This window comes from Anolis sagrei, chromosome 3 (assembly GCF_037176765.1).
Source record: "Anolis sagrei isolate rAnoSag1 chromosome 3, rAnoSag1.mat, whole genome shotgun sequence".
NCBI lineage: Eukaryota > Metazoa > Chordata > Lepidosauria > Squamata > Dactyloidae > Anolis > Anolis sagrei.
Window position 1 is genome coordinate 213993091 of NC_090023.1, and position 12498 is coordinate 214005588.

The window sequence follows — 12498 nt, forward strand, 5'->3', positions numbered from 1 at the left end:
TCATTGCTGTGTTGAAGGGATGGGGGCTGATGTCTACCCTAAGGCATTTTATACAAGACTTGAAAGTGCAGATTGCTTCTCCATGAGTGCACAGTAAAGAAAGATGCATGCAATGTTGGTGTGTAGGCATCTGTGCATTATATGTCGATATAAATGCCAGTGTGGGGAATAAGTGTCCAAAACTTTACAATTGCATCCTACAAAGGATGTAGTGAACCATTCCAAGTCATTGAGAGATTCCTATTGAATTCAGGAGGATCTGGATTGCCACATAAATACACCAAAGCACGAAGATTTTTGCGTGAGTGCAATTTCCATTTCTTTGGTATATTACATTGCAGTAGGGAAGTATGCCTTTTGTATGCAACATAAACCACAACTCCATTTGATAGGCTGGAATTCACTTAGGGGACATACAGATGTGTAAATTACATTATGCATGCAATGGACATAGGCAAAAAGTTGCACAATGGACGTATTCTGCAGGTAACAGTGGAAGGAGTGGTGAGAGGAAAGCGTGTTCACCTGTGCTTTGCCCTTGTAAGGTGTGCATTGTCCATTGTGACTGTGCATTCTCTATTTTGTATTGTGGATGTGCCTCCTTTATTTTGCATTGTGATTATTGTAGTTGTACATCCTTTACATTACATTGTGCTTGTGCATCATGTACTGTGTATTGTGCAAAGACATCCAGTCATTGGCATATGTTGTAAAATGTTGCATAGATACAGGGGGTCAATCATAATTTTTTTTACATAGTGGCTCTTTAGCTTTTACTAAAGGGTCATGGTTAGCACAGCGGGTAAAACCACCAGCTACAGAAAATGTTGCAGACCAGAAGGTTGGCAGTTCAAGCTGCGGGCTGGGTAAGCTCCTACCATCAGCCCTAGCTTCCTGCTCACCAAGCAATTGGAAAACAGCAGAGTAGAAAAATAGATACTGCTTTGGTGGGGAGGTAAAAGATGCCCCTGAAGACATGCCGGCAATTCAATCAGGAAAGCATCCATGGACAACAGGCTTCTTGGTGTGGAAAAATGGAACAACAGCACCTCCCCATGGCTGAATTGAACACAGCCTCCAGATGCCAGACATGGAAAAAGAGGGAAGCCTTGCCTCTGTCTATGTATTGTCTGTCTTTGTTAATTGTATAACTGCATTGAATGTTTACCATATATGTTTTCTGTAATCCGTTCTGAGTCCCCTCGAGGAGATAGAGCAGAACATAAATAAAGTTTATTATTATTATTATTATTATTATTATTACTCAGTTTGAGTCCCCAGATGTTCTTGAACTACAACTCCTATCACTTTTGATTATCCGCTATGTGGATTGGGAATAATGGAAACTGCAGCCCAACAGCACTAGTGGTGTGAGGTTGGAGAAAAGGTTAAAGGTCATTTTAAAGTCAGACATGATATCCACAATCCTTGTATCTAAATTCAAACCCCACTATCCTGACTAAACAGAACAAACTGCAGCCATACTAATGTTACTGTATCACAACTCCCATCAGCTCTAGTCATAATATCTAATGATGACGAATACAAATGTAGTCCAGCATCTGGAGGGCGACATAAAATGACACGGAGGGCCAGATTCAGTCCACGGGCCTTAAGTTTAACACATATGTCCTGTGCAAAGGGAATGTTAGAGAGCCAGCATAGTATTTGGATTTGGGTGTTGGATGAGGACTCTGGAGACCAGGGTTTGATTCCCTCCTTAACCATGGAAAACTACTAGATGATCTTGGGCACGCCACACTTTCTCAGCCTTGGAGGAAGACAAAGGCAAACTCCCTCTTGCCAAGAAAACACTGTGACAGGTTTGTTTTAGGATTGCCCTAAGTTGGAAGTGACTTGAAGGGACACAACAAAAGGGAATGTCAGATTGTGGCCATATTGTGAACAAGCCACTATCCGCATTTGGATAACTAACACAGTTTGTAACTCATGCGATTGACTATAGTTTGTAACTCATGCGATTAACTATTTCATTGTTGCAAAATCTGTCCTGTAAATTCATAGATTTAAGAACATATTGAGAATGTACGTTACAATGTGTATAACTTGCAGGATCAGAAATTGGAAGAGACACAAAGGCAATTTAGTCAAAATTGTCTGACCTGTCAAGAATTGCCCATGCAGCTCAAACCACCATCTGTGACAAGCAGAGAGCAGGTGTGCTTGCTGTGCAGGCAGAATTCTAGATGACATGAGCTTGTTTGTGCCTGTGGAAGGAAAGCCCTTAGGACTGCTAGGAATCAGCCTGTTTGTTATACTATGAACACTACAGCCGTATGAAACAGCTACCTGTTGCTGAACAACTGGGATGGGTCTTCTACATGTTGCTGAACTCCACTTCCCATCTGTCCCAACCATTGAAATCATGATGATTATTGCAGTCTGCCAACACGTGCTTTTAAATCATTATATGCTCGTTCAGAAGCATGGAGGGAAAGCATCCAATACATTTCAACCAAAGCTCGAATATTTTAAATCAGAATCCCATATCATACAGAAGAGTCTTTATCTGAAAACAGACATTTTCCATAAAGTTTATATCTGCGTTTGATATAGCAGAATCTGTAAAGCCAATGTTTCTGCAAAGCATTGCACTCCTGGGCATAGCACTTTATTCTGATGAAAGATGCAAACTGTCCTAGGGAGCAGAACCTATTTGCAAACCAAATCTAACAATTTTGGCCCGATGCCCTGAATCCTATTGGCATTACCAACTAGAATAGAACAATTGATTCAGTGAGATTTACCTACCTGAAAATTCACCATTCAGTGCTTAAAGGATCCATATTTTGTGTTTTATACTATTACCCCCACTTTCTCAAAAGGGTCTTGGAGATGATGTAAGGAAAGTACCGGGGGGGGGGGGGGGGGCTTGCTGCTTTTTCCTTTAGCAACATTACCAGTGATAAAATGACTGGTAGGGGATGCCACACACAGTTGCTTTAGTGGTTTAAAGGGTTAGTTTTTTTTAAAAAAATTACAAATTAGTAGTATGGTTATTCCATTGGCATTCAAACATTTACAACTTAGGGGATCTTTTCCATGTATGCCTACCAACATTTTCTCATGTACGGGTGTTTGGTCTGTTGGTACATTTGCCAGAAACCAGGCCTGTCCAACTTCACTGCTATCTTGTGACTCCTTCTACACTGTCATATAATCCAGATTATCAAACCAGATAATCCACATTATCTGCTTTGAACTGGATTATATGAGGTGCCAATGCTTTGACCGGGGGTGCTTCCATGATGTCTTGAACTTGTTTTTCTGGCGGAAGAGCATGTTGGTGATGACAAGGTTGTGCTCCGCACATTTGGTGAGAAGCAGGATGCCATTTGAGTTGCTGTTTCCAACCCCGTCTTTTCCGATGGTCCCTGGCCACAGGTCGAAGTCTCGCCCGACTCTTGCATTGAAGTCCCCCAGGAGGATGATTTTGTCCTCCTTAGGTATCCCCGATAGGACGGTATCCAGCTGACAGTAGAATTTCTCCTTGATGTCTTCGTCAGCATCTAGTGTTGGTGCATAGGCACTTATGATGGTTGCCCGTTGGTTTTTGGCAAGATCGATTCGGAGGGTTGAGAGTCTTTCGTTGATGCCAGTGGGTGCTTCGGACAGATGTTTCACTAGATCATTCCTGATGGCAAAGCCAACTCCGTGCATTCTTTGGTCTTTTTCGGGCAGTCCCTTCCAGAAGAAGGTGTAGCCTCCTTTTTCTTCCTTCAGCTGTCCCTCTCCTGCTCTCCGGGTCTCCTGAAGGGCTGCTATGTCGATGTTGAAGCATCCCAGCTCCCTTGCAATGATGGCAGTTCTGCGTTCGGGGCGTTCACTGCCACTGTTGTCCATCAGAGTCCGTACGTTCCACGTACTGAGGTTCATTTTCCTTTTTTGGCCGCAGGGTGGTGACCCCACTGGACGCGGCAGTCCAGTCAGGGATAAGTGAGGCAGACTATGTTTAGGGCACCTTTTCTAGCCCCCTCCCCATGTGGGGTGAGCAGAGTGGGTCCTCAATAGGGCTGCTCAGTCGCGGATACAGCTGCCGAACTACTCAACTGCCTCGGACCTTGAGGTAGAACGACTGAGTCCGTACCCACTGCCCATGTGCCAGTCTGTGACTAGGGGCTTCCAGATTTCACAGTCCTGCCCCCGTCGCCACTCGCTGATCGCCATGGGACTTTGGTTGCTTGGTTTTTGTTTTCTTTGGAAGACGCCTGTGCGTGGGTTTTTTTAATGTGTGGAGGTCAGTGCACAACTGATCAACACACAAACTTCACAGAGTGAGGTTCCACTGGTGATGTAGTTTAACACAATGACCGTGGCTTCTCAGTCTGTTGCAGCCTTCTTCCGCCTTCGCAGCCGTTGTAACATGTGCCATGTTATCCTCCGCCTGCTCCGCCGTTGAGGTCTTTGAGTCTACACTGCCATATAATTCAATTCAAAGCAGGTAATCTGGATTTTATATTACAGTGTAGTAGGGGGCCTAAAGTACCCCCACACCACTTTATTGCAGAATAAGTCAAAATGGTTGCTCAGCTGTCTTTTGAATACATCAGGCAGTTGTTACTTATTACTTTATTTATTTATTTACTATATTTATATACCATCTTTCTCACCCCAGGGGAGACTCAAGGTGGTTTACAGCATACTAATGGCAAAAATTCAATGCCAACATACATGTAGACAGAAACTAAACACTAAACATATAACTTTAAATTAAAATCATTAAACCCATTAGACATAAGACATTGACAACATTCAAACATTAAGACAAAGCATTAAAGACATCCTAGCAAAAATATTAATATAACATGATCCAAAAATCGTACACTGTGGCCATTCCGATTGTCATTGCACATATTTCCTAATTATTCTTTGCACTGCATTGTTTTACCGGCCAAAGGTTTGGTCCCACAGCCACATCTTTGTTTTCTTTCTAAAGGCCAGGAGGGAGGGTGCTGATCTAATCTCACTGCGGAGAGAGTTCCAGAGTTGAAGAGCCACCATTGAGAAGGCCCTGTCTCTCAGCCCCACCAACCACACTTGGTGGGATTGGGAGCAGGGCCTCCCTACAAGATCTTAACCTCCAAGATGGCCCATAGACAGAGATACATTTGGACAGGTAAGCTGGGCCAGAACCATTTGGGGCTTTCTAGGCTAAAGCCAGCACTTTGAATTGTGCTCGGTAACAAACTAGCAGCCAGTGGAGTTGATGTAACAGGGGAGTTGTATGCTCCCTGTATGCCATACTTCCAGTTATTACTTTTCCAAGTCTTCTTGGAAAATCTCAAAAGACCCCTGCATTCTCCCGCTCTTCAAGTTTGAAAATTTCAGTAGACATGTAGTGAATATGGAATTTCTGTTAACAAAATGTGGACTTCTTGATTGTAGGTAGCAAACAGGAAGATAATGAAGGCGCAGAGGGATCCAGCGCAAGGGAGAATATAATTTCCATGCAAACAGATTTTTGTGCAAATAGAAAAATATTCATGAGTTTAAACATTTTTTTCAAACTTTTCTGGGAATGCTTGCTTACCCCTAGTGTCCCCATTTTTATTGCTTTAGAAATCAAGCATTTTATTATATTTTGCAGTTTTCTATTTTAATTAGGCCATGGCTCCTCTTATTACTTACTGTGATGGCTTCTTTGAACTTAGGACAAAGACTTCATAATTGAGGGGAAGCATATGATACAGTATATATAACACCATAAATTGAGACATACTGAAGAGATTTAGTTTGAGTTCTCCAAAGACACACATAATCCTTATACTTATTTAAATATAGGATAGACATGAAAAGTAGCATCTAAAAAGGGGCTGTCAGATAGTTATCATTGTATGATAAAGGGGAGGAGTGTGTGTGTGTTTAAACAATGCTCTCTAAAGCTCAGAGTTTTAAAATAAATAATATGAATTCTTGCTTTCCTTTTGTTGCACAGTACCACTTCCAGTGCTTCTTTTAATCCTGAGCTATCTTAATCCTCCTCTGCTTCTTCTAGTATGACAGAAAGAAGTCAATGCACAAAAAAGAAAACATATAAAGATGGAATAAAAATAGAAGCAGCAGCTCTAGGCACTGGCAACCATTTCACAAACATCAACCATAAAATTTATATAGATTTATAGAATAGCTGGGTACTGCAATTCTCAAAGATCACAGGGGGTTTACAAGCAAGCATCACTTTTGTTCTACACAAACTCATCAAGACAATTAACCCTTACTTATTTTTGCTCTTTATGTTGAAAATGTGCGGCTAAGATTGTAGTTATGCCTTTGTAAATTTTAACTGACACTTGTTGTTCATTCATTCAGTCGTTTTGGACTCTTCGTGACTTCATGGACCAGCCCACGCCAGAGCTCCCTGTCGGTCGTCACCACCCCCAGCTCCTTCAAGGTCATTCCAGTAACTTGAAGGATACCTTCCATCCATCTTGCCAACTGACACTAGTGTGGTCAATATCTTTGTACTCTGCTACTTCAAAAGTTTTCAGTCATCTTGTCCTCAACTCACAGAAATGACCCAAAGATAGGCTTTCTCTATTCATATCTAAGGCAATGCCCATCACATTATGGGTCTATTAAAATCTTACAGATGTTGACATTTTCAAAGAGACCATTCTGATAATATCACACCCTTCAAGGGTCCACATGATGGATTTACAGAAAGAGTTTGCTCTTGTGTTGCTCCTAGATTGTGAAATGTACCTACTTACAGCTGTGACCAGTTTCTGTTTTTGCTGTTTTTAGGACACATCTCTTCAAACTGGTCTTTGAAACTGTTTTAATGTGTATTAATCTATCTGCCCCAAAGAAATGGGAAATTATTGTTTCCATTCAATGTTTGATGTTTTGTCTAATGTCTATTATAACAGGATGTGTTTTTTATTTAATTTTAGTTTGTTAAGTTATAATTTGTGTTTATATGTTGGGTTGCTTAAATGTTGTTAGTATGGATGTATTGTTGTTGTATTCGGGCATTGAATGTTTGCCTTTTATGTCTGGAATCTGCCCTGAGTCCCTTTGGGGAGACAGAGTGGAATATTTAAAAAGTATTATTATTATTATTATTATTATTATTATTATTAATGATTGTGAAAGTTGTTATTGTTTAATAAGCAATAAATGTCCTTGATAACAAATGCATCAAATGCTATTTGTTTTTAGCACTAAACCAGAATTAAAATATTGTAAATAATTTTTATGTCAAAAGTGAATTGAGAATACAGTCATAATGTGTATTAAAAAAACAAAACCACAAACAAAGTTAAAAACTTGGCATTATGCTAAATTTCCTTTGACCAGAAGCTGACCACTTGGAGTGCCTTGGGTGTCGCTGGAAGATGGTCCTTCATTGTGCATGTGGTGGGGCTCAGACTGCATTGTAGTAAGTGGTCTGTGGTTTGCTCTTCTATGTCATGGACTCCACTTTATAGCCTCATTTCTTTAGATTGGCTCTGCATTTCATGGTGCCAGAGTGCAGTCTGTACAGAGCTTTCCAAGTCGCCCTGTTTTCTGGGTGCCCAGGAGGGAGTTTTTCATCTGGTCTCAGTCACTGACTGAGGTTCTGGGTTTTAACGTGCCACTTTTGGGCTCTCGCTTGCTTAGGTATCCCTGCAAGTATCTCTGTGGATCTTAGAAAGCTATTTCTTGATTTAAGGCATTGGCTTGCTGGCTGATATCTGAATAGAGGATGGGCTGGAGATGTCAATGCCTTGGTCCTTTCATTATAGGCTGCTACTTCCCGACAAATGTCAGGTGGTGCAATACCTGCTAAACAGTATAATTTCTCCCGTGGTGTGGGGTGTAGATATCCTGTGATAATGCGGCATGTCTCCTTAAAAGCCACATCCACTGTTCTAGCACCATGAGATGTGTTCCTTGCTGGGCATGCGTATTCAGCAGCAGAGTAGCAAAGCGCAAGGGCAGATATCTTCTATGTGTTTGTTTGTGATCCCTAGGTTGTGCTAGTCAGCTTTCAAATTATAGTATTTCTTGCACCCACTTTTTGCTTGATAGTCAGTCAGTGCTTTTTGTAAGTCAGAGCACGCTCCGGAGTGACTCCCAGGTATTTGGGTGTTGCAATGCTCCAGTGCAGTGGTTCTCAACCTGTGGGTCCCCAGATGTTTTGGCCTACAACTCCCAGAAATCCCAGCCAGTTTACCAGATGTTAGGATTTCTGAAGGCCAAAAACATCTGGGGACCCCAGGTTGAGAACCACTGCTCCAGTGGGATTCCTTCCCAGGTAAGCTTGAACAGACAAGCTTGAGATGCTTGTCTGTTCTTAAGTGAAAAGCACATGTCTGCATTTTAGATGGATTAGGAATCAGCTGGTTTTCCCTGTAATAGGCAGTAAGAGCAACTAAAGCTTTGGAGAGTTTTTGTTCAACCATTTCAAAGCTCCCTGCTTGAGAAGTAATGACATGATCATCAGCATAGATGAAACTCTCTGTTCTTTCTGGAATTGGGACATGAGAGAAGCCTCCTCACAGGATAGTAACACATCTGGGCATCCCCTGGGCATTGTCCTTGTAGATGACTGATTCTCTCACACCAGAAGCAACTTGCAGTATTGTAAATAATGGGAAGCATTCAGTTAGTGAATTACAATAGTTTAACAACCTCATTGGATGGCAGATTTACTTGTCGTACACCATTTGTTCTCCCCTTCTGTCACAGAGCCTATTACATGACACACAGTGCCTTCTGGATGGGCTCTGTGGCAAAGAGGGAAAGCAAGAGGCATACACCACTGCCGCAGCAACACTGGAGGCTTCCCATGTTCCCTTTGGAGCAATGGGAGGAATCCCAACATCACGGCACTATTTGCCCAATACTGTTGCATTTTACTGACTTATGTGATAAGGCCCCTAGTCATTTTCATGGCAAAGAGAATATTGCCCACACATTAAGAATTTCTTGTCCCTTCCTGTTCTATTCTGGTAACATATCAACCAACGGGACATCAGATGAATTAGCAGTGCAGCAGGGCCTGGCTTATCTAGCTGTGACTTTTCTTTCTGCAACAGACACAAATGAGATAGGTATGAATAATGACAGAACTGGTACAGTACCTATTGTCTAGATATAGCTGGAGGGTTTCACTTCAGATGTATTTATTTTCACATTGGCTTTATATTAACATTTTGTACAGGAAAGATGGTGTAATAATTTGTATGATGAGTTTGACCCATTGTCGCATAATTTCACACTGACACCCTCTTGGTATATAATTCCATGATTAGTCAAGGGTCATGTTTCCTTGCTTCCCTTTTCTATTTTCTCTCAGCTTTACGCAGAGGGAAGGCTATAAAGATTAAAATAACCAATAAAATGTTCTAGGCAGAAAGCCAGCAAAATGTGAAAAATAAGTCCTTGTTACCTTCAAGCAGCCTTCCCCAACCTGTTGTCTCCCAGAGCAGTAATACCTTCAGCAACTGCACTGGCAGTGGTGTGAACTGGGGATGAAAGGAGCTTTACTCCAGCATATCTGAAGAGAGTCAACTGGTGGAAAAAAATAAAATGCTGCATCTGTGGAATATCTGGAAGTTCCTGAAAAACCGAATGCCAAAAACTGTTTCATATTGAAGATATCACCACTTCAAATGTAAAGCTTCCAAACTACATATCAAAGGTTTACTAATGAAAGTGACAAATTTTGAAAATCAACCATCTGCTGACTGAAAGGTCAGTGGTTTGAATCCAGGGAGTGAGCTCCCATCTGTCAGCTCCAGCTTCTCATTCGGGGACATGAGAGAAGCCTCCCACAGGGTGGTAAAACATCCTGGCATCCCCTGGGCAATGTCCTTGCAGACAGCCAATTCTCTCACACCAGAAAGTGACTTGCAGTTTCTCAAGTTGCTCCTGGTGCAAAAAAAAATAATCTAAGAAATATAAATATATTTCTAATATGTGAAGAAACCTGCTTTCAAACATATAATTCACTCTAGAAAGTATGACATTTTTAAGGCTTTCCTGAATGCTTGACTGAGATATGCACACAAATGTTAACTTGAAGAAAGTTCCATAACTGTAGAACACCATTAGGAAGGTCCCATCTCATGTGCCCAAATATAATCTATTTTAGTTGCAGATCCATGAGTAGAAGGCATGTGATCTTACATGACACTCAGGGTCATACAAATACAAGTTGTTCTTAAAGGAATCTATACTAGACCTTAAAGTGAAAACCACACTTTCAACTGGTTCCAGAAACAGACTGTTGCAAAAGTTCAGACTTTTTGGGCCCCTTTGGCATGCAGGTGATCACATATTCTTCAAAGCAGACACCAGCCTGGAAGGGGAGAGTGTGTGTAAATGTCTCCCTCTCTTTCCCCTATCCAATGCCCTAATGTTTCCCCTAAATCATGGGCAAGAATCAATCAGCTGTCCAGATGTTCCCTTGCCCAATGCCCCAATGTTTTCCCCTGATTCATGGGCAAGGATCAATCAGCTATCCAGATGTTGTTGGACTGCAGTTGCCAGGACTCCTCACCATGGATAATGCTGGCAAACAATGCTGGGACTGACAGTTCAACAACATTTGGAGAGCTGCACTGTTCCCACTCTGAGCTGGGATCATGGCCAGAAAAATTTACGGGGGTGTAGTAATGACAAAAACTTTATTGGGGATTTGGGCATTGGTCCCTGTCAGACCGATGCAGGAAAAAATAATAAAAGCTATGGCCAAAAATAACCCCTAATTAACATTTCTATTTTATTTATAAAGTATGTTATAAATCTGCCAAAAAGCAAATCAGTTTAAAACACAACATTTTTGCATGCAAAATAGTTGTATAAACACAGTAACCGTCACTAGGAAGTAAATTCATTTTGGATAAGCCATCCTGCAGTAATGATTAGACTTGCTGATAAAATATAATGTGCTTTGAATTATCTGCAAACTTTCTGAAAAATTTTCCACTTGAAATGCCTTCATAGATACTATTTTCAAGGTAACCAAGATTACTGAATTGCCTTTCTCTGATGAAGTGCTGAATGCCTATATGGTATCTAAGTTAAGAATGAATTTTCACACAAAGCTAAAGATCAGGCATGGGTAAACTTCAGACCTCCAGGTGTTTTGGATTTCAACTCCTACAATTCCTAACAGCCTACTAATATCCCTGCGGAGGGAGTTCCATAGCTGGGGGGCCACCACTGAGAAGGCCCTGTCCCTTGTCTCTGCCAAACGTGCTTGTGATGCAGACAGGATGGAGAGCAGGGCCTCTCCAGACGATCTTAAGCTCCTAGATGGTTCATAGGAGGAGATATGTTTGGACAGGTAAGCTGGGCCAGAACTGTTTAGGGCTTTATAGGCCAAAGCCAGCACTTTGAATTGTGCCCGGTAGCAAATTGGCAGCCAGTGGAGCGGGCGCAACAGAGGAGTTGTGTCCTCCCTGAGCACCATTCCTGTTAGTAACCTGGCTGCTGCCCATTGGACCATTTGAAGCTTCCAAACAGTCTTCAAAGGCAACCCCACACAGAGCGCGTTGCAATAGTCTATACAGGATGTTGTGATATTTGCTGGAGTAATGAGGCACTGAGGAAGAGCACCTTGCAGTAGTCTATATGAGATGTAACCAATAGTCTATACAGGATGTTGTGACAATGGGGCACTGAGAGAGAGGGAGAAGAAAAAAACCCCTCGCTTCCTAGTACTCATTATTGTCCCAGCCAATGTCAAGGGGAGTGCCATCCCATGTCCATGGGCCACCCAAGCCTGAGAAACGTGAGATAGGGACAGTTGCAGCCAGTTCCATTTGAAAACTGACCCAACTGGTCCACCAGCTCATAGGTCAGGGGAAAATCTGGATCCTGTGGTAGAATACAGACTTCCCACCAACTTTGAATAGTGTAAGGGTAAGACCACATTAAGATGGCTTTGTCCCGCATTACCACATACAGTATTTGGCTGCTGCAGGGTTGATCCACATCTATGCTGATCTAAGTGGTCAGTGTAGATAAGGCCACTGTTATCATTTTCTTTGGATTCTCCTTTGCTACTCCCCTACCCTAAACACAAGCAGCTAAGAAGATTGGATATATATTACATGCATAACTGCATTTCCCCTTATGGTGTGAGACCCAAACTCCTGCCTCCCACAGACACATGTTTATAACTGGGACCTTTCTCTGTCACAGCTCCCAGGTTGTGCAATTTACTACTGACTGAAGAATTCCAACAGGCAGGCGTCTTTCTTCATAGAAGTGTCTTATTTTTCCCATGAAGGTGTCTTATTTTTCCTAATTGATCTATGTTAAATGGTGTTTCTTTGTACTTTTCTCTCAGCTTTACACAATGGGGAGTTTGGATAGGGTTTTTAAAGCTTATTAATTTTTAAATTAAAATCATAAGTATAGTATAATTCTATATTCATATGAGAATTTGTCCATGTTTGAGCTGCATTTTGAGCTATGTTGTGAGCTGCCTCAAGTCCAATAAATAAGCATTTTAAAGATTCCTGTCAGACCCCACTTACC